Consider the following 24,470-nt stretch of genomic DNA (forward strand, 5'->3'; position numbering starts at 1 on the left):
AGTCCCAAGATGGCTGTAGAGTCCCAAGATGGCTGTAGAGTCCCAAGATGGCTGTAGAGTCCCAAGATGGCTGCAGAGTCCCAAGATGGCTGCAGAGTCCCAAGATGGCTGCAGAGTCCCAAGATGGCTGCAGAGTCCCAAGATGGCTGCAGAGTCCCAAGATGGCTGCAGAGTCCCAAGATGGCTGCAGAGTCCCAAGATGGCTGCAGAGTCCCAAGATGGCTGCAGAGTCCCAAGATGGCTGCAGAGCCCCAAGATGGCTGCAGAGCCCCAAGATGGCTGCAGAGTCCGGAGCAAAATAACATTACAATGTCCTACAACAAAAGTGTCACATCTGAAGATAAAATGGTTATTCTTAATGAACCAAAATCTATTAGGTACCCTGATGCTCAATAAAGTGCTCTTGATTCAAGGAATTCGAGCTAATCTCCTCTTCTTTGGATTAAATCCGATTATCTCCCATTTTCCCAAGACCTGTATAACTCAAATTTTAATTCTTCTCCACGAACTTAGGGCATCAAAAAATTCCCCTAAAACTGGCTTTATTTCGACGTTAATTTTTTTTTTAACAATGATTATTCATTGTCTATGAGCTTAAATATTTTCAAATTAAGATGACACATATTCTCCCGAAAATTTTATGCATATTTTATAGTTATCAACAAAAAGCCAGACCATCGGTGGCCCTCACGGTCAAAATTTAACCTAACCGGACGGCCCCGCCAATATAGGTGACTTGATTCTGGCGATGGGCTTTTGATTCAAGAACTTGGAGTTATCTGCCTTCTGGATCAAATCTAACCACCTTCCATTTCCCAGAGTGCTGTATGGCCCATACGGGCTTAGCGCTACCCAGTGAGTATGCTATGTAATTCTGTGATGGTAATGTTTCAACACGTTCAAATGTATTTTGTGTTGAATTGAGCCCAAATTTATTATCTTCGATGTAACCTGGAATTAAAAGTGGCACAGTGAAAGTGGCACAGTGAAAGTGGCACAGTGAAAGTGGCACATTGAAAGTGGCACAGTGAAAGTGGCACAGTGAAAGTGGCACAGTGAAAGTGGCACAATGAAAGTGGCACAGTGAAAGTGGCACAGTGAAAGTGGCACAATTAAAGTGGCACAGTGAAAGTGGCACAGTGAAAGTGGCACATTGAAAGTGGCACATTGAAAGTGGCACAGTGAAAGTGGCACAGTGAAAGTGGCACAGTGAAAGTGGCACAATAAAAGTGGCACAATGAAAGTGGCACAATGAAAGTGGCACAGTGAAAGTGGCACAATAAAAGTGGCACAATAAAAATGGCACAATGAAAGCGGCACAGTGAAAGTGGCACAATAAAAGTGGCACAATGAAAGTGGCACAGTGAAAGTGGCACAATAAAAGTGGCACAATAAAAATGGCACAATGAAAGCGGCACAGTGAAAGTGGCACAATAAAAGTGGCACAGTGAAAATGCCACAATGAAAGTGGCACAAAGAAAGTGGCACAGTGAAAGTGGCACAATAAAAGTGGCACAGTGAAAGTTGCACAGTGAAAGTGGCACAATGAAAGTGACACATTGAAAGTGGCACAGTGAAAGTGGCACAGTGAAAGTGGCACAATAAAAGTGGCACAGTGAAAGTGGCACAATAAAAGTGGCACAGTGAAAGTGGCACAATGACAGTGGCACAATGAAAGTGGCACAATGAAAGTGGCACAGTGAAAGTGGCACAATGAAAGTGGCACAGTGAAAGTGGCACAATGAAAGTGGCACAGTGAAAGTGGCACAATGAAAGCAGCACAGTGAAAGTGGCACAATTAAAGCAGCACAGTGAAAGTGGCACAATGAAAGTGGCACAGTGAAAGTGGCACAGTGAAAGTGGCACAGTGAAAGTGGCACAGTGAAAGTGGCACAATAAAAGTGGCACAGTGAAAGTGGCACAATAAAAGTGCACAGTGAAAGTGGCACAATGACAGTGGCACAATGAAAGTGGCACAATGAAAGTGGCACAGTGAAAGTGGCACAATTAAAGTGGCACAGTGAAAGTGGAACAATAAAAGTGGCACAATGAAAGTGGCACAGTGAAAGTTGCACAGTGAAAGTGGCACAATGAAAGTGACACATTGAAAGTGGCACAATGAAAGTTGCACAATGAAAGTGGCACAGTGAAAGTGGCACAATAAAAGTGGCACAATGAAAGTGGCACAGTGAAAGTGACACAATGAAAGTGGCACAGTGAAAGTGGCACAATGAAAGTGGCACAGTGAAAGTGGCACAATGAAAGTGGCACAGTGAAAGTGGCACAGTGAAAGTGGCACAGTGAAAGTGGCACAATAAAAGTGGCACAGTGAAAGTGGCACAGTGAAAGTGGCACAATAAAAGTGGCACAGTGAAAGTGGCACAATGACAGTGGCACAATGAAAGTGGCACAATGAAAGTGGCACAGTGAAAGTGGCACAATTAAAGTGGCACAGTGAAAGTGGCATAATGAAAGTGGCACAATGAAAGTGGCACAGTGAAAGTTGCACAGTGAAAGTGGCACAATGAAAGTGACACATTGAAAGTGGCACAATGAAAGTGACACAATGAAAGTGGCACAGTGAAAGTGGCACAATAAAAGTGGCACAATGAAAGTGGCACAGTGAAAGTGGCACAATGAAAGTGGCACAGTGAAAGTGGCACAGTGAAAGTGGCACAGTGAAAGTGGCACAATGAAAGTGGCACAATGAATGTGACACATTGAAAGTGGCACAATGAAAATGGCACAATGAAAGTGGCACAGTGAAAGTGGCACAATTAAAGTGGCACAGTGAAAGTGGCACAGTGAAAGTGGCACAATGACAGTGGCACAATGAAAGTGGCACAATGAAAGTGGCACAATAAAAGTGGCACAATGAAAGTGGCACAATGAAAGTGGCACAGTGAAAGTGGCACAATAAAAGTGGCACAATGAAAGTGGCACAATGAAAGTGGCACAATAAAAGTGGCACAATGAAAGTGGCACAATGAAAGTGGCACAGTGAAAGTGGCACAATAAAAGTGGCACAATGACAGTGGCACAATGAAAGTGGCACAATGAAAGTGGCACAATAAAAGTGGCACAATGAAAGTGACACAATGAAAGTGGCACAATGAAAGTAGCACAATAAAAATGGCACAATGAAAGTGGCACAGTGAAAGTGGCACAAGTAGCACAATAAAAATGGCACAATGAAAGTGGCACAGTGAAAGTGGCACAATGAAAGTGACACAATGAAAGTGGCACAATGAAAGTAGCACAATAAAAATGGCACAATGAAAGTGGCACAATGAAAGTGGCACAGTGAAAGTGGCACAATAAAAGTGGCACAGTGAAAGTGGCACAGTTCTCGTTCTGCTGGTTATAGAAAATAGTGGCATAGATCACATCCAAGGAATGTGATCTATGCCACCTGGGAGTGAACTTATCCTCCCAGGTGGTCCATGACCCCCACGGGTTGAGAGCTCTACCATGAGTAGTACTGATAGTGGTGGTGTAGTAGTGCCATCTAGTGGTGGTAGTGGTGGTGTAGTAGTGCTATCTAGTGGTAGTAGTGGTGGTGTAGTAGTGCCATCTAGTGGTGGTAGTGGTGGTGTAGTAGTGCCATGTAGTGGTGGTAGTGGTGGTGTAGTAGTGCCATGTAGTGGTGGTACTGGTGTAGTAGTGCCATGTAGTGGTGGTAGTGGTGGTGTAGTAGTGCCATCTAGTGGTGGTGTAGTGGTGCCATGTAGTGGTGGTGTAGTAGTGCCATCTAGTGGTGGTAGTGGTGTAGTAGTGCCATCTAGTGGTGGTACTGGTGGTGTAGTAGTGCCATGTAGTGGTGGTAGTGGTGGTGTAGTAGTGCCATCTAGTGGTGGTGTAGTGGTGCCATGTAGTGGTGGTGTAGTAGTGCCATCTAGTGGTGGTAGTGGTGGTGTAGTAGTGCCATATAGTGGTGGTAGTGGTGGTGTAGTAGTGCCATCTAGTGGTGGTGTAGTAGTGTCATCTAGTGACGGTAGTCAGAGTTAGTCAGGTTATCAGTGATGTTATTATAGTGAAGGTCAGGACAGTGACCAACCTCAAGGTCACTAAAGGTCACTTGAACTTCAGTGATCGTACGGAAGAGACATGTTGCTCCTCCTCCTGCCACCCCGCCGGCTTTACCGCTTCCTCTGCCTCTTAATACACATAAATAACGTAAGTATTGTCTGGTGACGCATTTGTCAGTACAACAGCAGAGTTGAGCTGCAGCTCCTGGTCACCACCACTAGTTTGGTCACCAAATTATTAATATTTTAATAGTCTTAATTTTATTTGGGGTTTAATGCCTTGGAGGGGAGGGGGGTGATTAACCTTAGTGGAGGGGTTTTGATGCGAGGAACTGGAGCTACTCCCTTTCCTCTGATCAAACAATAACTCTCACACTAGGCCTTACATAACCCATAATAACTTATAACCCATAATAGTGTATCCAGTTCTGGGCTATTTTTTTTACTGTTAGAAAAATAAGTGAAGGTCTCTTGATCCAAGGAACTTGCGCCTTGTGATCTAGATAGACTTCCATGTAAATAAATTATCAGATTTATGTGGAAGAAATATTTATTAAAGAAAGAACTTTACTATGTAAAATATTAATGTGTGTGAGAGTCAGGCAGTAATGTTACTAGTTTATATTACATAGTAATGTTTATTTATAAATGTGTGTGTAATGTTTATGGTTATAATGTGAATGTGTGTTGTTCCAGGTGTGGTAACTGAGGAGTGCTGTGTCTGCTGCAACATTGATCAACACAGCAACCTTGACCAGTCTGAGGAGTGGAGGTAACCACACTAGTAAATGGTCTTACCCATAATGCTTAGTGTTATGTGGAGCTGCAGCAGCAGGAGACGTCGTCAGAGGTGGGCGGGGTCCACTTGTAAGACATTTCCAGGTTATATGTTCACTAAAGTTTGGTTATTGAAGCACATAATTATATTAGGTGGGAAGGTGGTGGGTAGAGTATAGGAAAGATTGTAAGAAATTGATACCAAAAGTAGGTAAGTGGGAAGTATTACCTTATCTCCTGACCAGAGATGAAATCTCTGGCCAGGAAATAATGAGGAATGTATTCTATAGGTTACCTTGAATGGGGGTTTACCTGGAGTTTACCTTGCGAGGGTTTCGGGGGTCAACTCTCCCGCGGCCCGGTCTGAGACCAGGCCTCCATGCCTCATGGTGGATCACCCCTCAAGGAAGGTTCCTTGATGTTGGTGAGGGGCTCTTGATTTAGGGAATTGGATCTGTGCTCCATTTCCCCGAATTAAGCCTGAATGCCTTCCACATCCCCCCTAGGCGCTGTATAATCCTCCTGGTTTAGCGCTTCCCCCTTGATTATAATAATAATAATCATGGTGGATCAGGGTCTGATCAACCAGGCTGTTACTGCTGGCCGCACGCAAGCTGACGTACGAACCCAATCCCGGCTGGTCAGGTACTGACTTTAGGTGCCTGTCCAGTGCCTTCTTGAAGACAGCCAGGGGTCTATTGGTAATCCCCCTTATTTATGCTGGGAGGCAACCGAACAGTCTTGGGCCCTGGACACTTATTGTGTTGTCTGTGTACTCGTGGCACCCCTGCTTTTCATCGGGGGAAATGTTGCATCTTCTGCCGAGTCTTTTGCTTTCATAAGGAGTGATTTTCGTGTTCAGGTTTGGTACCAATCCCTCCAGGACCTTCCAAGTGTATATTTTTAAAATAGGAGAAATGGGCTGTAAAGCTTAGAATTGAAGACTGACTAGATTTTAGAAAAGTTTAGAGTAATATCTTAGTTATGCAGTGGATACCCATCCTGCAAGACTGTAGGGAGATGACATAAAGAGATCACATAAAGGAAGAACTCTGCAACAGGCCCTGAGCAGGCCTAATGGTAGGAGTCTCATCCTGGGGAGTATAAATACCCGAAAAAAAATATAAGAACGTAAGAACATAAGAACGAAGGAACACTGCAGAAGGCCTACTGGCCCATGCGAGGCAGGTCCAAGTCTCCTACCGGCTTAAGCCAATGCACCCAACCTAGTCAGGTCAGGTCACATTGACTTAAGGGAGGAACACGGCAACCGACCTGTTAGCACAAGCTATCAGGTCTAACTCACACCCACCCACATCTACTCATGTATTTATCCAACCTATTTTTAAAGCTACACAACGTTCTGGCCTCTATAACTGTACTTGGGAGTTTGTTCCACTCATCCACAACTCTATTACCAAACCAGTACTTTCCTATATCCTTCCTGAATCTTCTGTACATAGTTCTACTGTCTTCAAGTTATGTCCTAGAATTTGTATTGATAAAGCCACTGGATGGCGAAACGTCTACAATAAAGATACCCAGATGTTGCACATGTGTCTTACTCTCATATCCATTATTTAAACATAAAGGAGCACTGAAGTAGGTCTATTGGCCCATGCTAGGCAAGTCCAACTCTCAACCACTCATTTGTCTAGCCTATATTTAAAACTTCACAACCAAAGTTTTAGCTTAACATGACGGGATAAATTTTCCATAGGCAGAATAAATTATAGCCGGAAAAATCATAGAGTTGTAGAGGACCTGGACAAGTAATTTTGTTTTGAAGGCTTGTGGTTTTAGCGCTTACGACTCCAGAGTCTGTATTAGAGTCGGGGGCGGAGCATTTGTTTTAAAATTGGTTTATACCGAATATATTTAGAGATTTTGTAGACTGATCTTACCTAGACCCCCCTTGATCTTACCTACACCACCTTGATCTTACCTAGACCCCCTTGATCTTACCTAGACCCACCTTGATCTTACCTAGACCCCCTTGATCTTACCTAGACCCCCCTTGATCTTACCTAGACCCCCTTGATCTTACCTAGATCCCCTTGATCTTACCTAGACCCCCTTGATCTTACCTAGACTCCCCTTGATCTTGCCTAGACTCCCCATGATCTTACCTAGACTCCCCTTGATCTTGCCTAGACTCCCCATGATCTTAAGTAGACCCTTTGATCTTACCTAGACGCCCTTGATCTTACCTAGATCCCCTTGATCTTACCTAGACCCTTTCATCTTACCTAGACCCCCTTGATCTTACCTTGATCTTACCTAGACCCTCTTGATCTTACCTAGACCCCCTTACCTAGACCCTTGATCTTACCTAGACCCTCCTTACCTAGACCCTCTTGATCTTACCTTGATCTTACCTAGACCCCCTTACCTAGACCCCTTGATCTTACCTAGACCCTCTTGATCTTACCTAGACCCCTTGATCTTGATCTTACCTAGACCCCCTTACCTTGATCTTACCTAGACCCCCTTGATCTTACCTAGACCCCTTGATCTTGATCTTGCCTAGACCCCCTTGATCCCTAGACCCCCTTGATCTTACCTAGATCTTGCCCTTGATATTGCCTAGACCCCCTTGATCTTACCTAGACCCCCTTGATCTTACCTAGACCCCTTGATCATACCTAGACCCCCTTGATCTTACCTAGACACCCTTGATCATACCTAGACCCCCTTGATCATACCTAGACCCCCTTGATCTTGCCTAGACTCCCTTGAACTTGCCTAGACCCCCTTGATATTGCCTAGACCCCCTTGATCTTACCTAGACCCCTTTGATCTTACCTAGACCCCCTTGATCTTACCTAGACCAACTTGATCTTACCTAGACCCCTCTTGATCATACCTAGACCCCCTTGATCTTACCTAGACCCCCTTGATCTTGCCTCGACCCCCTTGATCTTGCCTAGACCCCCTTGATCTTGATCTTACCTAGACCACCTTGATCTTACCTAGACCCCCTTGATCTTGCCTAGACCCCCTTGATCTTGCCTAGACCCCCTTGATCTTACCTAGACCCCCTTGATCTTACCTAGACCCCCTTGATCTTGCCTAGACCCCCTTGATCTTACCTAGACCCCCTTGATCTTACCTAGACCACCTTGATCTTACCTAGACCCCTCTTGATCTTACCTAGACATCTCTTGATCATACCTAGACCCCCTTGATCTTACCTAGACCCCCTTTGATCTTACCTAGACCCCCTTGATCTTACCTAGACCCCCTTGATCTTACCTAGACCCCCTTGATCATACCTAGACCCCCTTGATCTTACCTAGACCCCCTTGATCTTACCTAGACCCCCTTGATCTTACCTAGACCCCCTTGATCTTGCCTAGACCCCCTTGATCTTACCTAGACCCCCTTGATCTTACCTAGACCCCCTTGATCTTACCTAGACCCCCTTGATCTTGCCTAGATCCCCTTGATCTTGCCTAGACCCCTTTGATCTTGCCTAGACCCCCTTGATCTTGCCTAGACCCCCTTGATCTTGCCTAGACCCCCTTGATCTTGCCTAGACCCCCTTGATCTTACCTAGACCCCCTTGATCTTACCTAGACCCCCTTGATCTTGCCTAGACCCCCTTGATCTTGCCTAGACCCCCTTGATCTTGCCTAGACCCCCTTGATCTTACCTAGGCCCCTTTGATCTTACCTAGGCCCCCCCCCTTGATCTTACCTAGACCCCCTTGATCTTGCCTAGACCCACCTTGATCTTACCTAGATCCCCCTTGATCTTACCTGGGACCCCCTTGATCTTACCTGGGACCCCCTTGATCTTACCTAGACCCCCTTGATCTTACCTAGACCCCCCTTGATCTTAGACCCCCTTGATCTTACCTAGACCCCCTTGATCTTACCTAGACCCCATTGATCTTGCCTAGACCCACCTTGATCTTACCTAGACCCCCTTGATCTTACCTAGACCCCCTTGATCTTGCCTAGACCCACCTTGATCTTACCTAGATCCCCCTTGATCTTACCTAGACCCCCTTGATCTTGCCTAGACCCACCTTGATCTTACCTAGATCCCCCTTGATCTTACCTAGACCCCCTTGATCTTACCTAGACCACCTTGATCTTACCTAGACCCCCTTGATCTTACCTAGACCCTCTTGATCTTACCTAGTCCCTCTTGATCTTACCTAGGCCCCCCTTGATCTTACCTAGACCCCCTTGATCTTGCCTAGACCCCCTTGATCTTACCTAGACCCCCCTTGATCTTACCTAGACCCCCCTTGCCTTGATCTTACCTAGACCCCCTTGATCTTGATCTTACCTAGACCCCCTTGATCTTACCTGGACCCTCTTGATCTTACCTAGACCCCGTTGATCTTACCTAGACCCACTTGATCTTACCTAGACCCCCTTATTCTTACCCAGACCCCCTTGATCTTACCCAGACTCCCTTGATCTTACCTAGACCCCCTTGATCTTACCCAGACCCCCTTGATCTTACCTAGACCCCCTTGATCTTATCTAGACCCCTCTTGATCTTACCTTGGCCCCCTTGATCTTATTTAGACCCCCTTGATCTTGATCTTACCTAGACCCCCTTGATCCCCCTTGATCTTACCTAGATCCCCCTTGATCTTGCCTAGACCCACTTGATCTTACCTAGACCCCCCTTGATCTTACCTTTACCTCCCTCCCTTCCACCTTGTGCCACCGCTGCTTTGCAAATTACTAAGGCCTATACCTGGAGTATGCTGCATAGTTGTGTATATATGTAACACTTTGTAGGTCTATAATTATTTAGTTTCTATCAAAATAACTTGTAGAATTAGGTGGTATTAAGTAGGCTATTTAATAGGTAAGGTATAGAGCTGGAGAATCTGCTATATGCATTGTGAATGCATATAGCAAGGGAGAGTAATCTCCCCTGAAGGCATAGATTACTTAGAACTGTGAACCTGGGAACCCACCAACCACCTTCAGAAGCTGTGTGGAATCTGTTATTGCTCGTGGTTTCCGTGGGGATGTTGGTGGGTTTCGGGCTTTGGGTAGTGGTTGTGGTGGGTGTTTTACGTGTTTCATGCCTTTGGCAAGTCTAATGTTGCTTTGTTTACTAGGTTCACGAAACTGACACTTGGGGAGGAAACTTTAGACGTTTCGGTGTAACCTGGGTTGTTTTAAGACTATCGACTGCACCTGGCCTTAGTTTTGATAAGATTTCGTTCGGATTTTTAACCCCGTGGGGTAAGCCACCCGGGATAACCCAAGAAAGTCAGTGCGTCATCGAGGACTGTCTAACTTATTTCCATTGTGGTCCTTAATCTTGTCCCCCAGGATGCGACCCACACCAGTCGACTAACACCCAGGTACCTATTTGCTGCTAGGTGAACAGGACAACAGGTGTAAGGAAACGTATCGAAATGTTCCCACCCGTCGGGAATCGAACCCGGGCCCTCCGTGTGTGAAGCGGGAGCTTTAGCCACCAGGCCACCGGGCCAGATTTCTCTAACGTATATTATGTTTTCACATTATGAAAGGTGTACAATAACAAGTTGGTAAGAGACATTGTGACAGGTTTCATTTTTCATGAATTGTTGCGCTTGGGGAGTAGACTTTATCTGTCGACTACAGAGGTGACAACAGTCTTGGAGACTAAATTGGAGAGTTAATTTTGAGATCTTCCCTCCAACCCTAATAGATGGTCAGTCTCTTAGCCAGACTTATTATTTACTTCTAATTTCTTACCTAACATTGGTCAACAGGAATATTGGGGTTGCTTTTCATGTCTATTGTAAACCCCTGTTGAACTTTATTATTAAAGGTTAACATGTCTCAATTTCCCCACTGTTTTTTGTACTGACACTATTTCTGCTACGAATATTGTTACTATTACTATTAATGTTACTACTACCTCCACTACTACCAGGACTTACTGCTAGACTGACTACAAACACTTCTATTATTGCCAGTACTAATGCTACCACCATTAGCATTATCACTATCACCATTGGTATTACCGCAAATCTTACCTTTACTACCTACACTACTATTGTTATTATTACTACTACTATTACTGCTACTGTCTATACCACTACTGTTTTTTGAAACTTGGTCGCCTGACGTCCTTTGTAATTTCACCCCCTCCCCCCTCCACTGTTTTTGCGACCTGTCTTGTGGTCTATTATTCTTTTTGACCCTTGGTCTGACTTGATGCTCGTCCAAGAGAAACCAAAAGATCGTCTCGAATTGCTTCCCCATTGTTGGTTTCCATAAGTGTATTGTAAATAGTTTTATATATGTAGGTAGTCAGGTTAAGAATAGAACTGGAGCATCTGCTATATGCATTATGAATGCATATAGCAGGGGAGAGTAATCTCCCCCGAAGGCATAGATTACGTAGAACTATGGGCCTTGGAACCCACCAACGACCTTCAGTAGCTGTCTGCAATCTGTTATTGCTCGTGGTTTCTCTGGGGATGTTGGTGGGTTTCGGGCTTTGGGTAGTGGTTGTGGTGGGTGTTCTACGTTTTTTATGCCTTTGGCCAAACTGTGCAAAGTTAAATATTGATTTATTGAGTTTACACAATTTCATCATTTTGGAAAATTTAAGCGGCTTCCAGGTTCCTATGAATATAAAAGTATTATCGTTCAGAATTGCAGTTGGTTTGATGGTTTGTAAGTAGTGAAGCGTAACACTTCTGGCAGCAGACGTTAATGATGACAACGGAAACTTCTGTGATCTGATCTGAAGTGAAGTGTTAGTCGGCTGAAAGGATTCACTAACATCTGATGCTGATGAGTATAGTTAGGGAGGTGATTTAGACTGGTATTAGTGAAAATAGGATTATTAACCCTGCTAGGTTAGAAAAACAAAGGTAGAGAGAGTTGGGGGCTTGAATGTAGTGGTCCTCAGGTTGTGCCTAGGATGCCAGCCATAAGTGGCAGGTAATGTAGGTTATGAATTCAGGCTAGCATAGTAGTGTGTGTGTTAGGAAACTAGTATACGGCAGGCCTCTTAACTGGTTAGATAATCCATAGTGTTAATTGTTAGCCTAGTGTGCTATGAGGGACGTGGAAGTGTAGGGGAAATACAGTGCTGTCTTGAAGGTAGTTAGGATCATTATGTTAAATTTGGATGCCCATCATTGTTCGCATCGCTGTTGGGCCGTGCGGACGCACTGCGCAGTAGCTCCCACTACACCTGGTTTCTGCGCATTTTCACTGTTCAGACATGGCGGAGTACACCGGCAGGAGAATTAATACAGTCTGCATTGAGCTGTTGAAGGGTTCTCTGAGCCCTGATACGACGAACGTCCTTCTTCCTGCGATTATTAGGGATTTATATGGAATCCCTAATGAGGAGCTGTATGGTGTGGCTCTTAATGGGATGAAACGAGTTTTTGTGAAGTTCCTGAGGACTAGCTACTACAGCAGTGTGGTGGAGGAGTACCAGGAACGCCGAATGTGCCTCAACTCGACGATGGATGTATGCATGCATGACGTGTCTACTTACTACACGTGGGTACGAGTGAGGAATGTACCCTTTGAGGCAACTAAGTTTAGTATAGTGGAAGTTTTTAGAAAATATGGAGTCATTCATGAAGCTAGAGGAGGGGTATGGCGGGATGGACCATATGAGGGCCTCCCGGAAGGGTCATACAACATCAAGATGACCTTGAAGACGCCTATACCTTCGTATGTCATGTTGACAGGCACCAGAAATCAGGTATATGTGTCGTATGTGGGGCAGAGGAGAACGTGTCGTCTTTGCGGCTCTTATGACCATATAGCGGCGCAATGTGCACGTAGAGTTGCCCCAGGGGTGTCAGCCCCGGTAGAGGAGGTCCAGCAAGCGAGTGTGGTGGAGGCGGCGAAGACTGGGACTCCTCTATGGAGTGAGGAGGTGGAGAAGGAGGGTGAACAGATGGGGACGTGTGTCACTCTCCCGGTGGAGGATGGAGATCCTACTCCAACGCCTGTGGTGGTGGCGGAAGTGGTGGAGTCGACACAGGAGGTGTCCTTGGAGTCAGTGCTCCAGGAATTCTTGGAGGAGGCTTTGGTAGGAGAGGACATGGATGGACGGACCAGTGAAAAGCAGCAATTGCAAGGGCAGAGTGAGAAGACGGAAGTAGCAGGGAATACTAGAAAGGATACACTTGTAGTGGCAGAGGTGCACAGGGAGGATGTACCTGAGGAAGAGATGGCTGTGGGAGGCAGCTCTAGGAAGCGGCCAGCGGGGTTGACTGAATTAGATGATGTTTTAACACCTGGGCAAAGACCAGGCAAGAAGGCATGGGCAGAGGTGGTTCGCAAATCCCCTACAGGGGGGGGAGTACAGGAAAAATCGGGGGGGGAGAGACAAGGGGGGGTAGGGGGTCTTATTAAAAAGAGTAATAAGGAAAGTGTGAGCAGCTTGAAGGGAAGTGTGAGCAAGCCACAGCGGCACAGAGGTAAGCCGCCTTTCCTTGACCATTCAGGTGTGTAACGTTAAATGCTAATGGCCTAAAGACTGAAGTAAAAAGGGTATGGTTGGAGTGGTTCCTCAAAAGGTATGACGTGGATGTTTGTTTCCTACAGGAGCATAACCATAAGTCTGGTAGTGAGTTGCGATTGAGAGGATATAAGTTGTTTGTAAGCATGGCAATGCTTTTAAAGGGAGGAGTGGCTGTTTTAGTAAAGGAGACCAGTCCATTGCGAGTCATGTTCGGGTGGATGGGTGGTGGGGGGAGAGCAGGGTATGTTTTGTGGGAGTTTATATGCCCGCGATTGGTAACGTGAGGATAAAAACAGACTTTGTTCGGGATGTATTGTTATACTATCTCAGGGGTTTACCTGCTATCGCGATAATTGGAGGTGATTGGAATTGTGTGATTAGGCATGCAGACGTCATACCTAGGGGGGCGGGGTGCGTGTTGGGTGTCTTACGGGATGCATTGCGTGATGTCGGGGTCGTAGATGTGGTCGGCAGGGGGGGGTATCAGGTCGAGCACACCTATGTACAGGGGAGTTATGAGGCAAGGTTGGATAGGATTTATGTGAGGCAGGGGATAGGAGTGGAGAGGGTTAGAACAGTAGACGTGGGTTTATCTGACCACAGAGCAGTGTTGGCTGACCTTCGGGTGGATGGTATTCCGAGAATATATCAGAGTTATTGGAAATTAAATGTGAGGCTTTTACAGGAGGAAGATCAAGGTTGGTCCTTTCAGACATGGTGGAAAGGGTTTTGGGAGGCTAGGGATGAGGAGGTGGATTTGCTAGATTGGTGGGAGTTGCAGGCAAAGGTGCAGATTGCAGGATTTTTTAAGAAGAGGGGCAGGGAATGGGCACGCTGGAGGTTTGGATTGCAGAATTATTTAGAGGGCCAGTTGAATGATTGTTATGGGGGGGGTAGGGAGGGTGTGGGAGGAGTTATGGGGGAACTTAGAAGTCGTTTAGTGGAGATGCATAATGAACGTTTTGATGCACTCAGGGTCAGGGCAGGATTGGAGGATGTACTAAAAGGTGATAGGCCAACCGGGTATGTACTCCGAAAATTCAAGGACAGACAGTTGAGGAATACGGTGGCACATATTGTCGTGGAGGGAGGGGAGGGTTATGTGCAGGGACAGGGTCTCTCTGACACAGATTCTATCAGTAGGTATGCTGATTATTGGTTTACGGAGAAATGGAAGAGAAGGGGAGGGGTGGTTGGGTTAGAAACATTTAGAGCTATAGGGGTTCAGCAGGGTATGGGGCAGGGGGATCGGGATTTGTTGGAGGGAGGCATTACGGGGGCAGAGGTGGGGGAGGTGGTGAATGGGTTGAGTCAGGGGAAGGCACCGGGAATAGATGGGTTATCTAATGATTTTTACAGAGCACATTGGGAGGATCTCAGGGAGTGCCTAGTGGCGGTTCTGAATTATATGATGAAACGTGGTAGAATGGCGCAAACGCAGAGAACTGGGGTTGTTGTTTTGGTGCCAAAGAAGGGGGGAGAGGAGAAGGGTTTGGGAGATTATCGTCCGTTGTCGTTAATGTGTACGGATTACAAAATTTTTGCGAAGGTATTGGGTAACAGATTAAAGAAGGTAATTGGGAGTAGCGTACATGAGGGGCAGTATGGGATACCGGGACGGACTATGAAGAATGGGCACAGTGTGATAAGGGATTTTATAGAGAACTGCCAGGGAGGGGGCGTCCTTGGATTGGATTGGGCTCAGGCCTATGACTGTGTGAAGAGGGACTTTTTGTGGGGCTGTTTGGAGAAATTGGGTTTTGGAGGGGGGGTAGTGAGGTGGGTGTGCACTCTATATGAGGGGGCTGTCATGAGGGTGCAGGTTAATGGAAAGCTGGGGGGGCGGTGATGATGGAACAGGGATTAAGGCAGGGTTGCCCGCTGTCGCAGTTGCTCTTTGCATGTGTGCAACATCTTTTCTTTGAGGCTGTGGAGGAAGAATTGCAGGGGGTAGGGGGGGGAAGAATGGGGGGAATAGTAGGTTATGTAGATGACACAACTGTGTTAGTTACGAGTGGAGAGGCTTTAAGAAGGGTGGGAGAGGTGATAAGGAGTTTTGGGAAGCTTTCAGGAATGGTAGTTAATTTAGCAAAGTCTAGGTTATTGGAAGTAGGAACATGGGTTGGGGGGAGATTGGGGGAGGAGATGGGATGGATGGTTTGTGACAGAATTAGGGTGTGTGGGATATGGTATATGAAGCAGTTGCAGGAATGTAGGAGGATTAACTCAGAAACAGTCACGAGTAGGGTTATAGGCAAGTTAAAAGGTTTGAGGGTCAGTGAAGTGGCGTTACAGCAGAGGGCGTTGGTAATTAACTCGGTGGTGTATAGTAAGGTCTGGGGTGTGGCGGAGGTGTTCCCTTTGAGGGTGCAGGATATACAGGAAATACAGAGGAGGGTGTTGAGGTTTGTGTGGGGGTTTGGGAGGGCCTGGTTGTCCAAGGATGTGGTCATGACGGAGGTGAAACGGGGGGGACTAGGATTGTTGGCCTTAGGGCCTAGGGTAATGGCATTATATATCAAGCAGAGGTATCTAAGAGTGGGGGGGGAGAGGGGTGTTAGGGTGGATAGGGTGATGAGGGATGCTAGAAACTGGTGGTGTGGTAGGGATTTGAGAAAGTGTGAAGATGTAATAAGATTCATGTTGACAGTGGGGCAGGTTAAAAGTTTGAAGGTAAACACGGTGGTGGGTGTGGTGTGGGGAAGGGGTGTATTGCAGGGGGTCGCAGTATACCCCATGTATAACTGGAGGGTCATATGGGGGGAGTTCGGGAAGCTTAGGATACCAACAAGGGTTAGGGAGATGGTATACCGTTTTCTCATGGGTGTGGTTGCATCTAAGCACATGTTGCATAAGATGGGGTTGGTGAGAGAGGCAACATGTTTATTCTGTGGGGAGGAGGAAACTGCCTATCATGTGGTATATTTTTGTTCATCTTTGGGCGTGGTGAGAGTCTGGATGGCGGGGGTTATTAGGTTGTTGGGGGGGGGGGGAGTTGGTCTTTTCTTAGATCTTTGTCGATGGATGTTAGTGGGGTTGCAAGTGAAGTGGGGAGGGCTTTGATGTATGTTATGGCAGATTATTTGCATGTTTCTTGGGGTATGAGGCAGATTACAGGGCAGTTGAGGATAAAAGCGTTAGCAGCAAGGTTCTTTAGGACAAGGTGTAGGAATAGATTAATATATGGGGGAAGATGGGAATCAAGTTTTTCGGTAGGTTATCGTAATCTCACTGTAGCACAACTTCTCAGGGAACGGGGGGGGGGGCAAGGGACGGGTCTCCTTTAATGTGAGGGGGGAGGTGTAAGGTTGTGCTAGTAGTGTGGAAGGTGATGAGAGAGTGAGCTAGTGAGAGCGTACATTCGTGAACTGGTTATGTTCCTGAGAGTTATTTATATTTGCGTTCAGTACCATGGTTTCATTCAATAACACCTGGAACGTCATACATTTACATATTTTGGTTTGGGGATATTATTGCACTCACTGTCAAGGATAGGTGGCTTACGCAGCTGTTATGGTGTTTTATGTAAGGCAGTACTAAACATGTACAAAAATGGTACTGCCAGTACTGCCTCTTTATTGATATGAGATGTGTTAAAAAATGAAAATAAAACAAGGAAACACTGTACGTCAAGAGTACGTTAGTATCGGATGATGCTTGTATATTTGTAGTTTTAAACACGTAGCTGCAAGTACTTTCCTTATAGCCCTTGTGGCTTAGCGTTTCTTTTGATTTTAATAATAAAAAAGTACTTTCCTTTAAAGCTGTACTCCTATATAGAAGAAGGATTGTAATACTTTGTAAATTCACTACATGAATGTGTGAAATGTCAAGGATGTTTAATTTGTGTTTCAGATAGGGATAGGATTTTATGTCCAGTCATTGGCAAGTAAAAAAAAAAAAAAAAAAAAAAAAAAAAGTATCTTGATACAAACAGTTGCAAGTACCCTTCCCTTCCTTGGATCAAACCCGATTGTCTAACATTCCCCAAGCTGTCTAACCCCTATGGATAATATATCCATAAGAGAAGTTTTATTTGGGTAGATGTGCACGTATGTAAAGTAGTTTAAATGGGGGGGGGGGGAGCGGTAAACTCTCATCGACCTGTTACTCGAAAGTCAATCGTGTTTGATTCAGAGGAGAGTATAAAAATATTTTTCCAGTTAACTTGCACTAAAGTCAAAAAAATCTGAGTAAGGGATATCAGGAGTAGGTTATAATGTATGTTACCGAGTTTACCCTCCAACTTGGTTTAATTGCTGCAGAATCCTGACAAACCATGATCACCTCTTGTCTCCAGGATTCTGATAGACTTGTACACGAGGAAGTGGTTTGCCATAAAGCGTCATGTACAACACTGGTCATGAAACAAGCTCATGAAATTTAAAAATGTGTCATGCCTCAAACTACTAATAATGGCAGTAATGAGGCTGTCCGCCTCATTACTACTGTTGTTAGTAGGCTTGAGGTAGGTACAATATTTTTTTTTTTTCCCGAGCTTAAAGCTCCCGAATTGTGTGAATGATGTTGTCCTGCTGACAAATACAGCAGTTAAGGCTTGTCTCAATTTTCTTTTTCTATTATGTTCCTTGAACATTTTTTGCTGTGATAAAGAAAGAGTATTATTTATTATTAATTATTTGTTTATTACATTTTACTTAATGCTCTTGAGTTTATCGAGAATTGTAGGTCGAAGATATTTTCCGTGTGGCGACGTCCACGTTGTGGGCAGCTGCTGTGTGGCGACGTCCACGTTGTGGGCAGCTGCTGTGTGGCGACGTCCACGTTGTGGGCAGCTGCTGTGTGGCGACGACCACGTTGTGGGCAGCTGCTGTGTGGCGACGTCCACGTTGTGGGCAGCTGCTGTGTGGCGACGCCCACGTTGTGGGCAGCTGCTGTGTGGCGACGTCCACGTTGTGGGCAGCTGCTGTGTGGCGACGCGTCATCACCAGCAGCAACACGCCAAAACAATGTTTGCAAACATAAAAGTATAAACATTACTAGATTCTTCATGAACTGCAGTAATCAATAATTTGAAGTCTATGTATTTAGAATGTTTCCTTAAACATTTTATAGAAAGACACACTGCTAAAATATTTTCAAAGTTGATCTATCAAAAATTACCATGACATTGGAGTAATCCAAGTTTTTTTTTAAATTACCACAGGTTGATGGAACTGGAGGAGCTGGAGGTGTTGATGGTGTGGTGGATGGTAGAGGAGTGACTTAGTGGCGCCACTATTCTTGACCTCCTTGGATAAATGGCGCCATTGACCTGGAGAAGGATGGGGGTGATGATGTCAATGGTTGTTTGTGGGGAGGGGAAGGATCGGGGGTTGGCTGGTGGTGGAGGGGTTTGGGGGGTGAGTAGTTGTTATTGGTGGGAGGGTGATGGGGAGGGGGGGGTAGGGGGATGGTTGTCACTTAGTAATTACTAAGGAACTAACAGTCTTATTACTGTGTTAACGCGGCTTGAACCTTGATATTTGAATCGCCCTGGACACTAGCCCAAAGACACTAGTTTGCCACATACTCGTAATTCTAATGAAGTGTCCATGGACTCGTGTTGAAAACCGTCTCCTTGATGTTGGGCTTACGTATTTGTCATCCCTTGTGGGTGTAGTGCATAGTTTTGATAGTAGCAGCAAGCCACAGCACCGTGTCTTCCTTTGCAGATGATACCCGAATGTGCATGACAATGTCCTCCATTAAGGACACTGCAAGACTCCAAGCGGACATCAACCTTACCATGAAAACTTGGTTGATATGCCTTCTCTACTTAAGAATTTTAATATCAAAGTTGTATTTAAAAATCTTGATAAATTAAAAAAAAAAAAAAAAAAAAAAATCCCCCCCCCCCAAAAAAAAAAAAAAATTTTTTTGAAGGATGTGTGTATAAGATTCCTTGTCAAATATATCATAGTTTAATACGGTCAAACTGGTAAAACTCTTGAACTTAGGTTAAAGCAACATAAATATAGCATTAGAACTGGACAAGATTCCAATGCTCTGTTTATTCATGTGAGAGATTTTAACCAATTGATTTTAAAAAGGTTGAGAAAGATATTTCAAGCAAGTCCATGGTCGACGGGAATATAATAGAATCATGTTTCATAAAAAGCAGTTTTGAAAATATTCAAATTTCTTTTGGTTTATATAAATTGGGTTCATTTATAGCTAATAAAATTTGGGAAGAATTTAAAGTACACAAGACAAATTCTTGGGCAGGATATAAGCTGTTTCACATATCACTGACTACCTACCTACATCATCACTCATTCGCTGCCTGACCACGGTAGAGTGCGGTTGTGCTCTGCACCCCTCTGCTGTTTTCAGGCGAGCTACCTTGTACCAACATGGTGCTGAGTGTGAGGAGGCGTGTAAATGCCATCGGTATTGAGCTGCTTCGTGGGGCGATTTCACCCTCTTCACCTCTTCAAGGGGGGCTCCTTGGCGTGGTGAAGAGGCTCTTGGTCTGAGGAATTAGACCTGTCGGTCTTCTTCCTCAGACCGAACCTAATTACCCCCCATTCTCCCCTCCCCTATCCCATCCTCCCCTTTTTCCATTCCTCCTCCTCCTCCTCCCCACCCCTCCCTTTTGCCCTTCCTCTTTTTGGCCTTTGGGATTTCTCCCACAGGTGCGCTAGTTCCTAGGTAGGGGAAAGGACACCGGGGTCCATCCCATTCCATTGAGGTTCTTGGCGGTGGCATAGTTTGCCGTGGAATCTGGATCACCTGGGGATGTCCCGATCCCTCTCCGGTATCCCAGAGTAGCTTTGGGTGTCTTTCGGGCGACGGGTGTATCTCTGGAAGCCACCTTTCGGATTCCGGGGGTGGTGGCCGAAGGAGGTATGCTTTGTGGCGAATATCCGGCCGCCCTCTCTTTTGTCTGCAGAGGTAGCTCGGCAGATGTGAGGTTGCTATCCCGGATTGCTGGTTTACTGGCATGAAGGGTAGGGTATGGCACGGGTTCCATGCTGCATCTGCGCTACTAGCGGTGCTGAGGTCCTCTTGGGCATGGAGGGAGATTTCCGGCCCTTTCATTCCTCCTGGGAACTATTCCTCCCCGCTCCCCCCCTTTTTTATTTTTTTTTATTTTTATTTTCTTTTCTTTTTCTTAAAAACAAAAAGCAAAGGAGTAACCTAACCATGGAGAACCCAATCCATGAACCCACTACCCCCGGGCTCCTTCTTGATACCGCACCCCATTCTGACCCTGCCTTGTGTTTAGACCACTCTCTGAACACTCCTGATGCCCCTGTACCTCTTGCTGGTGCTGTTTCCTCACCTGCTTCAGGTACCGGGGCTTCGACTGACTCCTTCGATTTGTCTGAACTCCGCTCTCCTTTGACTATGCTTCCGGCTTCTCCCTCTACGGTACGGCAATTTTCGAATCGCCCGCCCATTTCACGCCGGACCAACTCCGGTCCTACTCCTAAACGCCAACGTCAGTCTCCTGATGATGCTCCTTCGTTACCTTCCCATTCTACTCGGAAAAGACCGACACGTCAAGCACTCCCTCTCCACGCTCAGTTTTGGACCACACAATGGATTAAATTCTTTACTTTAAGACCGACTTCTTCTTCTGCCTACCTTTCTGACCATAGTATTGGCAAAGTGCTCCTGCATCATGTTGGTAGAGATATTTCATTTCATGCACTCAAGAGCGGTACGTGCATCATCACTGTCCAGAATGCTACCCAAGCTCATGATCTTTCTCTCCTTTCGAATATCGATACTACTACTATCACTATTGAAAAACATCTTTCTCTCAATTCTTGTAGTGGTACTGTCATTCTGCCCCATACCATAGTCCAACAGAATTTCCAGTCATGTGGCAATGACATTTTTGAACAGCTGGAACTCCAGGATCTCCCAATCCTCAAAGTAGACACTTATGTCCTTCCTGCCCGGGGGCGGAGACGTTACCCTTGCAATGTGGCTCGTTTAACTTTTGACAGCCGAGAACTCCCGTCCTCTGTATATGTCGCGGGACATCGGTTACAAGTTCGAAAGGTGATACCTACGCCACAACAATGTAGAAATTGCTGGCGTTTTGGTCACCCAGCGAAATATTGCAGATCTATGGCCGAATGCCCAGTCTGTGGTGCCGACGACCATTCTAATACATCTTGCAGTCAACCTCCATCTTGCCTTAATTGTAATGAAGCTCACCCTTCGTACTCCCGCCGTTGCCAGGTCTACTTAAATGAACGTGAAATCCGTTGCCTCAAAGAGGCAGAAGGTCTCCCTTATGCTATGGCAGTTACTCATCTCCGCCTCCAAGGAAGACTACCCTGTGTTTCTTATTCTCGTGTTTCCAAACATCCCCCCACTTCTGGGGTCCCATCTTCTGCAGCCTCCTCTGTTGTTACCCCTCCCATAGCCACTCCGGCATCTAATCCTTTTGCTGTCCTTGGCTCTGATGTCCTGACTACAACTCAGTCTGTTCTCACATCTTCGCATCCTTCCTCACAATCCCCAGTATCGACAAGACCTCGTACGACACCTAATACCAATCGCCCCTCTACTTCTCAGAAGTCCAAAAAATCCACATTGCTCAAATCTTCTTTGCCCCTTCCTTCCCTTCTACCACCTCCACACTTTACCTTTCCAGTCTCTGTACCTAGTTCTTCCTCTCACTCTGGCTCTATTACAAGTGTGGAGATTCACCCTCCTCCTCGTACTATGCCTTCCACCCCCATCTCCTCCCAAGTTTCTCCCTCTTCTGCCACCTCCCAGGTTTCTACCTCTTCTGTCCCCCCCCCACACTTCATCTCCAGTCCCTTACACTCTTCCCTCCCCCTCTTCTTTGGTACAGTCCATTACTGTCCCAATCTTTACTCACCCTCCTCCTTCTATCTCCAATATGGTCTCCCATACATCTTTGAATTCAGAAACACTTGAAGCCATTTCAGAATATATTGCAGAGACTAAACCTTCAATGGACACTGATTCACTTCCTGTTCCTTCTCTTCCCTCTCCTCCATCTTCACAACCCCATTCTTCACAACGCTCCGTTCCTTCGCTGCTTGAACGTCTTCCAATGCCACCACACATTGACTTTTCTAACCCCTCTACTCCATAGTTGCCTTTACCTACAGATTCCTGGTATTTTCTTCATCCAATCATGGCCTATTTACAGTGGAATATCTGCGACCTCAGGGGTAATCGGGGTGAGCTTCAGATGTTGCTTTCCAGGTTTTCCCCTGTTGGTGCTTGCTTACAAGAACCAAAATTACACTCGGCTGTTTTCCAACCTATCTCAGGCTATAATTTATTGTATTCTTCGGATCCTTTATCAGATGGGACCTTTAATGAAAGTGCCCTTCTTCTACGCAATGATATTCCGTACTGTCAACTATTTGTCCATACCTCACTGCATTACACTGCAGCCCGTATCCACTTGAATAAGTGGTTTACAATATGTTCTTTATATCTCTCTCCTTCTCGAGCATTTTCTATCCCAGACTTTGCCTTTCTTGTTTCATCCTTACCACCACCACTTCTGTTACTTGGTGATTTTAATGCCCACCATTTCCTCTGAAAGAGGGGGGGGTCTCATTGTGACTCACGTGGCATCCAGTTGGAGGCTTTTCTCGCCTCTCACCCACTCCATGTTTTAAATACGGGTACTCCCACCCATTTTGATCCTCATACTCATACTCTCTCTTGCATCGATCTATCAGTCTGCTCTTCCTCCACTGCACTAGACTTCACCTGGTCTGTTCTACCAGACTTACATGACAGCGATCATTTTCCGATCATTCTTACTTCTCCTTCCTATTCACCACCTTCCCGTAGCCCTCGCTGGCAATTTGATCGGGCAAATTGGGATCTTTACTCACACCTCACTGCTTTTAGTGAGGTTCCTTCTTCATCCTCCATTGATGAGCTCCTACACATCTTCTCGACATCAGTTTATACCGCAGCTTCTCATTCTATACCCCACACCTCAGGCAGGCATTCTCAGAAGTGCGTGCCTTGGTGGTCTCCTGCTTGTGCTCGTGCAGTACGTTTGAAACGTGCTGCATGGGGCAGGTACCGGTACAATAGAACCGCTGAGAGACTTGTTGATTTTAAGCAGAAGCGTGCGATCGCTCGCCGTGTCATCCGTGAAGCTAAACGCACTTGTTGGCGAGACTATGTTTCCACCATCACCTCTGCTTCTTCTATGAGTGCAGTCTGGAAAAAAGTGAGGAAATTGAGTGGTAAATACTCTCCTGACCCGGCTCCTGTTCTACGGGTCACTGGTGTTGATATAGCAAACCCTCTCGACGTTGCCATTGAACTTGGCACACATCTGGTCCGTATTTCCCGAGGGCTCCATCTATGCCCCTCGTTTCTTTCCTCAAAGTCTGCCAGAGAGTTAGTACCCTTGGACTTTTCTTCTCTCGGAGAAGAACAGTATAATGTGCCTTTTACACTTCAAGAACTGGAGGCAACGCTCTCAGCTTGCCGATCATCGGCAGCTGGGCCTGATGACATTCATATTCGTATGTTACAACATTTACATCGGTCAGCCCTTGTAGTCCTCTTACACCTCTTCAATCTTATTTGGGCACAAGGAGTTCTTCCCCAGCTGTGGAAATCTGCCATTGTTCTCCCTTTCCACAAACCGGGTACTACAGGACATGATGCCTCCCACTATCATCCCATCGCTCTTACTAGTGCACCTCTTCAAGGGGGGCTCCTTGGCGTGGTGAAGAGGCTCTTGGTCTGAGGAATTAGACCTATCGGTCTTCTTCCTCAGACCGAACCTAATTACCCCCCAATCTCCCCTCCCCTATCCCATCCTCCCCATCCTCCCCTTTTTCCTTTCCTCCTCCTCCTCCCCACTCCTCCCTTTTGCCCTTCCTCTTTTTGTCCTTTGGGATTTCTCCCACAGGCGCGCTAGTTCCTAGGTAGGAGAAAGGACACCAGGGTCCATCCCATTCCGTTGAGGTTTCTTGGCGGTGGCGTAGTTTGCCGTGGAATCTGGATTGCCTAGGGATGTCCCGATCCCTCTCCGGTATCCCGGAGTAGCTTTGGGTGTCTTTTGGGCGACGGGTGTAGCTCTGGAAGCCACCTTTCGGATTCCGGGGGTGGTGGCTGAAGGAGGTATGCTTTGTGGCGGATATCCGGCCGCCCTCTCTTTTGTCCACCGAGGTAGCTCGGCAGATGTGAGGTTGCTATCCCAGATTGCTGGTTTACTGG

General features: G+C 46.1%; 1 long non-coding RNA gene across 2 annotated transcripts; it reads left to right on the plus strand.

Moving 5' to 3' along the window:
- The first annotated feature begins 3,924 nt into the window (after nucleotides 1-3,924).
- On the plus strand, nucleotides 3,925-18,579 carry LOC128698140 (uncharacterized). Of its 2 annotated transcripts, none has more exons than XR_008408424.2 (3): nucleotides 3,925-4,176; nucleotides 4,725-4,878; nucleotides 18,442-18,579. It is a non-coding gene; the product is annotated as an uncharacterized lncRNA (long non-coding RNA). The 2 variants fall into 2 exon arrangements; XR_008408423.2 differs by having other exon boundaries at nucleotides 4,725-4,800; nucleotides 18,442-18,577.
- The last annotated feature ends 5,891 nt before the right edge of the window (nucleotides 18,580-24,470 follow it).

The sequence above is a fragment of the Cherax quadricarinatus genome, chromosome 63, assembly GCF_038502225.1.
Source record: "Cherax quadricarinatus isolate ZL_2023a chromosome 63, ASM3850222v1, whole genome shotgun sequence".
Taxonomy (NCBI): domain Eukaryota; kingdom Metazoa; phylum Arthropoda; class Malacostraca; order Decapoda; family Parastacidae; genus Cherax; species Cherax quadricarinatus.